The 7889-nt window shown below is 31.0% G+C and overlaps 1 protein-coding gene across 2 annotated transcripts in view; it reads right to left on the reverse strand.

The window, feature by feature from the left end:
• The window catches only part of LOC106476096 (GTP-binding protein Di-Ras2-like), a 15735-nt gene extending 12352 nt beyond the window's left edge, over positions 1–3383 (reverse strand). The window contains exon 1 of one of the 2 annotated variants that reach the window (XM_022380047.1): positions 3347–3383. The gene's annotated coding sequence lies outside the window, so the exon portion shown is untranslated. Of the gene's footprint in view, positions 1–2895; positions 3138–3346 lie in introns of those variants that run through there. The other variant, XM_013936768.2, reaches the window with a different exon arrangement.
• Between the last annotated feature and the right edge of the window lie 4506 nt (positions 3384–7889).

Here is a 7889-nt window from a genome sequence, read left to right on the forward strand (position 1 = left end):
AAGGTTTTAGTAGAGCTTAAACAAGTAATTTCAAACTGTGTTTAAGGTTTTAGTAGAGCTTAAACAAGTAATTTCAAACTGTATGTTTAAAGTTTTAGTAGTGCTGAAACAAGTAATTTCAAACTGTATGTTTAACGTTTTAGTAGTGCTGAAACAAGTAATTTCAAACTGTATGTTTAAAATTTTAGTAGTGCTGAAACAAGTAATTTCAAACTGTGTGTTTAAGGTTTTAGTAGAGCTTAAACAAGTAATTTCAAACTTTGTTTAAGATTTTAGTAGTGCTGAAACAAGTAATTTCAAACTGTGTGTTTAAAGTTTTAGTAGAGCTTAAACAAGTAATTTCAAACTGTGTGTTTAAGGTTTTAATAGAGCTTAAACAAGTAATTTCAAACTGTGTTTAAGATTTTAGTAGAACTGAATCAATTAAGTTCAAACTCTGTTTTTAAGGTTCTAGTAGAGCTTAAACAAGTAGGTTCAAACTGGATATCCTTTTTGTTGTGATTTTTGATCGGAATCAAATATAATGTCGCATTATCATGCATATACTAGTAAGTTTCAGAAAGCCCTACTTGAATACTCTCATTCCTTCATTAAACAAGAATTTCTTTTCCACTGCACAAAAGTAAAATAAAGGATAACTGGATATTATAATAATCTGGACACGGCAAAGAAAAAAAAATATTAAATAATAGCAGTCACAACCTCGACATTGCGCTGACACAATATCCAGTTGTGGCTGCGAACATTTAATTCAGCACCGGAAAAGGTACTCTACAATTACAGCATGCCAGAAAGAAGCGACAGAAAGTGGTTACCCGCTTGTGTTGTGCATGATTATCTAATTTTTTGGGTGTCCAAGCAACCATAACATTGGTTTACTATGGACACTTTGAAGTTTGTAGTCAAATCGTCTAAACAGTTTGGTGTGTTTGGACTTACATATGTCAATCGGCTTTCTACGTGAATGAAACTTCCAAACGTCGTCTTTTAGGCCTAACCATTGTTTACGAACAGTTTGGAGCAATTTTAAACGTTGTGAATTAACCCAAAGTGACAAATCAGATAGACTATGTGAGACCACTATATATATATAATCTGAAAAACTAGTCGTGATTTCATAAAACGAAAAGATGGGCTCATTGGCATTAATTCATAGAGTGGTGTTGCCTTGTCACAGCTATAAATGTTACAAATTACAATTATCTTTTGATTGTTCTTTATAAAAACACTAATTCACATTTAGAAATCATACTATAATAACCCTTAAACCTTCATAAAAACACTAATTTACTTTTAGAAATCATACTATAATAACCCTTAAACCTTCATAAAAACACTAATTTACTTTTAGAAATCCTAATAGAATAATATTTGCATCATTCTAACGAGTAAAGGTTATTAAAAATAAAAAACTGTTGTTAAAAAAATATTCACTCAGAAAATTTCTAAAACAATATTCGATTGTCATTAGCATTTTTTGAGAAAGATTTTTTTTACGCTTAGGTACAATGTAAATTTTATATCTCTGAAACACAAACATCGTTAGAAATAGCTGAATGTTTAACCTGTAGTTGGAAAGAAAAGCATGTTTTCACCAGAAACACATGCCCTAACTTTAAAACCGATTTATCAGACAACATTTATTCACGTTTGCGCGTTAAGCATGAAAGATAACAAAACAGGCTAATCATTTTAAACTAAACCACTGTCACGACTGCAGAGATAAATCGCTGTTTCCCTTACAGTGGTTTCTTTGATTTTTTCCCTTTCAAAAACAGAACAGTTAATTGGACAAAAGAACCAAACTTTTTAATACATATAAAGTCTATGAAGATTTTTAAAAACGACCATCATTAATATATTTATCAAATCTGATCGTCATTAGAATGTTTAACGAGACCAGATATCATAAGTATGTTTATTAAAGTTGATCATCATTAGGGTGTTTATTAAGACTGATCTTCATTAGGATGTTTATTAAGATTGAACATCATTAGGATGTTGATTAAAATTGATCTTCATTAGGATGTTTATTAAGGTTGATCATCATTAGGATGTTTATTAAGATTGAACATCATTAGGATGTTTATTAAGGTTGATCATCATTAGAATGTTTATTAAGGTTGATATTCATTAGGATGTTTATTAAGATTGAACATCATTAGGATGTTTATTAAGATTGAACATCATTAGGATGTTTATTAAGATTGATCTTCATTAGGATGTTTGTTAAGATTGATCTTCATTAGGATGTTTATTAAGGTTGATCATCATTAGGATGTTTATTAAGGTTGATCTTCATTAGGATGTTTATTAAGATTGAACATCATTAGGATGTTTATTAAGTTGATCATCATTAGGATGTTTATTAAGATTGATCTTCATTAGGATGTTTGTTAAGATTGATCTTCTTTAGGATGTTTGTTAAGTTGATCATCATTAGGATGTTTATTAAGGTTGATCTTCATTAGGATGTTTATTAAGATTGAACATCATTAGGATGTTTATTAAAGTTGATCATCATTAGGATGTTTATTAAGATTGAACATCATTAGGATGTTTATTAAAGTTGATCATCATTAGGATGTTTATTAAGATTGAACATCATTAGGATGTTTATTAAGATTGATCTTCATTAGGATGTTTGTTAAGATTGAACATCATTAGGATGTTTATTAAAGTTGATCATCATTTTTAACATCTCACCTCTCCCCCTTTCTTTGTTTAGCTGTTAATTTTTGTTTGCAGATGTTCTGTTCTTAATTTTCCTCATAATATCTCACTAAAGAGTCGATATCTTCAACAGTGGCTGCTTTATTCACATTTTATATTGCTTGTCCCGCGGAAATGTTCTTTTACTGAAAGCTTACAATGGTCGAATAAACATTTACTTACCTTGGAACGATGCTGTTAGTCACGCAGACGATTCTCCCACAGATGCACGTGAGACGAACTTTGTCTGTGTTAGGGATAATTGTAAACACTTTAACATCAGTAGCAATTCGTCTTTACCTGATCTCACTTATATATATAGTGCGTAGACGTAAACCGGAAGATGCGCGGAATACAGTACAAATTTTCGTTCTTCCTTTCCCCCTCTTGTAGTGGTTTAACATTTAACAACGTTCATATCAAGTCTAATTTACCTTTGGAAGCTCTTTTAGCCACTTTCCTAAGCTAGTATGAGCATGCGCAGATATTTACTGTCAAACCTGCATCATCTAGATATTTCAAAAATATTCTTGGTGAATGATATTTTCATTATAAGCAAAAAAAAAAAGATAACAAAAGAAAAACAATTGTTATGTTGCGAATGCATTTTAAGCTGTTGTAACAAATGACTTACGTAAATATCGTTACGACGGCTAATGTGTTTGTTGCCTGAAGAACTCTGCACTGAACAAAACGCGTCTCGACAATGGATATGACGTGCATATTCTTATTCTTGAAAAATCCTAATGGACTGAATAGATATTACAGTATTAAAATGTATATGAAGCTTAATACTAATGTCTCATGACAGATATAATTTTAACAAAAAAAAAGAGTCATTGTTGTTAATTAATTCTTTTTTTTTACAGTTCACGATTATTAAAGATGTGAAAGATGCATTCAGATTTATACGCCAAATGATAAAGTTAGTGATTTCACAACATAAGACTGAAATGTAGAAAGAATCAGTGATAAGAAGTTTACTGTCGCAATTTTGATTTGGCTCCATCTGGTTGTCATTAAACGAAATAACAAATTATGAACGAACATACAGATCATTAAGTTTGAAGCCACTTGAAGGTTAGTCTTAAAATAATTTGGGTAATAAATCTGCTCAATTGTTCAAAACTATGTTTCGGGTTTCCAAATGGGTTGCTCTTTTCCTAGACCTCTTTCTTATACAATCTAATGTTTCCAGTTGTGTTTCTCTATTGTTTTAGACCTTTCTTTGTTACAATCTAACGTTTCCTATTGTGGTTCTATTTCTATTAAATTTTCCTTTGCTACAATCTAATGTTTCCAATTGTGTTTCTCTATTGTTTTAGACCTTTCTTTGTTACAATCTAATGTTTCCAGTTGTGTTTCTCTATTGTTTTAGACCTTTCTTTGTTACAATCTAACGTTTCCCATTGTGTTTCTCTATTGTTTTAGACCTTTCTTTGTTACAATCTAACGTTTCCCATTGTGTTTCTCGTGTTTTTTCCTAGACCTTTCTCTGCAACAATCTAATGTTTCCTATTGTGTTTCTCTTTTTTAGACCTTTCTCTGCTACAATCTTACGTTTCCTATTGTGTTTCTCTTTTTTAGACCTTTCTCTTAGCACTACTCTAACAACACAATAGTTTATAGAGCACTACTCTAACAACACAATAATTTATAGGACATTACTCTAACAACAATATAGTTTATAGGGTATTATAGGACATTACTCTAACAACAATATAGTTTATAGGGTATTATAGGACACTACTGTAACAAAACAATAGTTTATAGGACACTACTGTAACAAGAAAACAGTTTATATGATTCTACTGTAACAAGAGGACGATTTATAGGGCACCACTGTAACAAGAAAACAGTTTATATGATTCTACTGTAACAAGAGGACAGTTTAGGGAACACTAATGTAACAAGGAATAGTTTAGAGGAACTAATGTAACAAGAGTACAGTTTAGGGGACACTAAATTGTGTGTGTTTATAAACACAATCATCTCCTTTTACATGGAAGTTGTTTACACCAGTTATTTTTCTGTTAAGTTAAAAGAATAATAATAATAAAAACTGAAATGTTGCTATATGTTAGGTTAGAGTTAGCCTTAAGACTGAGTTACGTGCTTGACAGACTTTTCTTTAAACTGGATACTCTTTTAAACAGGTGCTGTGCCATCTCAATTTGTACATACGTTAACAATTGTCTATCTGTCGATAACTAATAACGAGTTACCTTCGAAAATACATTATTCAAAACAAAGCAACTGCAATAAAAAATAATTTGATATTATAAAATAACAAGGTACACATTCTAAGCTTTTATGGGTAAAAAGCGTACTCTTTTCTTTCCTAGTTGCCTAGTGGGCAGAGTACAGATAGCCCATTCTGTAACTTTGTGCTTAACTTCAAACAACCAACCTTTCCTAGTTCAAAATTGGAAACGTGCGACACCTATGTGTAGCTAGTGAACATGAACTCCGCTGTTCTGAACTTTTAAGGATGAAGAAAATTATTTTTCAGTTAAATGATTCGGGCGTAACCGTCAGGACTATCCAAACTAAGAAAAATTTTTTATATATATCACATGGACACTTGAACATCTCTTTGGAATTCTGATGTTTAAATATGTTCAAAAAAGTGCCAAAAAACACAATTGGAAACATTAGATTGTAGCAGAAAAAGGTCTGAAAAAGAGAAACACAATAGGAAACGTAAAATTGTAGTAGAGAAAGGTCTAAAAAAGAGAAACACAATAGGAAACGTTAGATTGTAGCAGAGAAAGGTCTAAAAAAGAGAAACACAATAGGAAACATTAGATTGTAGCCCTATAAACTATTTTTGTTGTTAGAGTAGTGTCCTATAAACTGTCCTCTTGTTACAATGGCCTATAGATTATTTTCTTGTTACAGTAGTGTCCTATAAACTATGGTGTTGTTACAGTAGAGTCCTACAAACTATTTTATTGTTAGAGTAGTGTCATATAAACTATTGTGTTGTTACAGTAGAGTCCTACAAACTATTTTGTTGTTAGAGTAATATCCTATAAACTATTTTCTTGTTACAGTAGTGTCCCCTAAACTGTCCTCTTGTTACATTATTGTCCCCTAAACTGTCCTCTTGTTACATTATTGCTCCTAAGCTGTTCTCTTGTTACAGTAGTGTCCCCTAAGCTATTCTCTTACTACAATAGTGTCCTATAAACTATTTTGTTGTTAGAGTAGTGTCGTATAAACTGTCCTCTTGTTACAATGCTCTATAAACTATTTTCTTGTTACAGTAGTGTCCTATAAACTATTTTGTTGTTAGAGTAGTGTCCTATAAACTGTCCTCTTGTTACAATGCTCTATAAACTATTTTCTTGTTACAGTAGTGTCCTATAAACTATTTTCTTGTTAGAGTAGTGTCTTATAAACTGTCCTCTTGTTACAGTAGTGTCCTATAAACTTTTTGTTGTGACAGTAGTATCATCTAAGCCAGTGATTCTCAACCAGGGGTAAATATACCCCTTGGGGGTAAAAAATTACATAACAGGGGGTAAATAATTGATGTACCTGATGATTGAATAATAATTTAATTAAATTTCATTTTGTAAAATGTGTGTGTGAGAGAGAGAATAATAAGAATGTGTGTGTGTGAGAGAGAGAATACTAAGAATGTGTGTGTGTGAGAGAGAGAATACTAAGAATGTGTGTGTGTGTAAGAGAGAGAGAGAATGCTAAGAATGTGTGTGTGAGAGAGAGAGAGAGAGAGAATGCTAAGAATGTGTGTGTGTGCTATTTTTGTGCAAAATCTGAAAAATATTTTTTTTCTGACCTTCTTGTTTTTCTGTCCCCTTATGATGGCCATGAATTTTTTGTATGGAAGTAAGGGGGTAAATGGAGAAATACATCAAGCCGAGGGGGTTAATGATGGAGGAAAAGTTGAGAATCCCTGCTCTAAGCTGTTTTCTTGTTGTAGTAGTGTCTAATAAACGGTTTCATTGTTACATCTGATAAACCGAAAACTTTTTAAATGGGAAACCGGATCTGTTCTTCATTATGAAGCATGACGAACACAAGTCAGTTAACTAAATAATACTTGTTTCTACATTTACTAAATAACTCAAACAAAAATCATAATTAACGGAAAAAAGAGACAAGTTTTCAAAAAGATAATAAAAGTAATAGCATATCTCTCCTATATAAACTTTAAACATGTGAGTCTTTCTTGTCTTTTCTATTAACTCAATAATATTTTAATTATAAATTTATGACAACAGAGTCATAACAATGAGCAAACATAAAGTGTTTGATTTCTTCATTGTGTAGTAAAAACACAGATCACTTGGATAGACATTTTAAAACCATTGTATTCTTAACAAATGCTATTTTGTAGAATTCTTTATAATACATAAATGTTAATGTTAAGTGATTCATTCTCGTAAAAATATTCCTAAATGTAGGAACATCTTAGAGAAATGACAGTGAAGTCATCAGATGAGCAAAACATTATGGTAAAGAAAACCTGATACCAGTGACATAATTAAAGTAAACTGAAGGATTACAGACATAACCTAGTTTTACAGCAAAATCTAGTTCTTTGTAAAATCTAATCTGATTCATTTCGTTTTTTATTACAAGGCTAAAACTTAGCAAGTAAAAATGATAAGAGTCTTAGTTATTAAAATCAGCACTACTTCTTTATATATGCAGATATCGGTTTAAAGATGCATGAACGAAACATTTCAAGTTAGGCCTAGATAACACTGCTAAAATATTAACCTAATTCTTAAAAGGTAGTTTTACTGATTTCTCTCTAGTAAGTAACATATTTTCTTCTTCAGCATATTATGTTTAATAGTAGTACCACGAGTCTGAATGTTAAAATAAGATATTTCTTAGTTTGTTCAATCATTACTGGTAAACATCACCGAAAGAACAATAAAGAATTTCTATTGAAGTATAGCAGAAGGAAGGAAAAACTACAACCTATCATAATACTACAGAAAGAAGGAAAACTACAACCTATTATGATACTACAGAAGGAAGGAAAAACTACAACCTATCATAATACTACAGAAAGAAGGAAAACTACAACCTATTATGATACTACAGAAGGAAGGAAAAACTACAACCTATTATAATACTACAGAAAGAAGGAAAACTACAACCTATTATGATACTACAGAAGGAAGGAAAAACTACAA

Source organism: Limulus polyphemus, unplaced genomic scaffold, assembly GCF_000517525.1.
Source record: "Limulus polyphemus unplaced genomic scaffold, Limulus_polyphemus-2.1.2 Scaffold9796, whole genome shotgun sequence".
Lineage (NCBI taxonomy): Eukaryota > Metazoa > Arthropoda > Merostomata > Xiphosura > Limulidae > Limulus > Limulus polyphemus.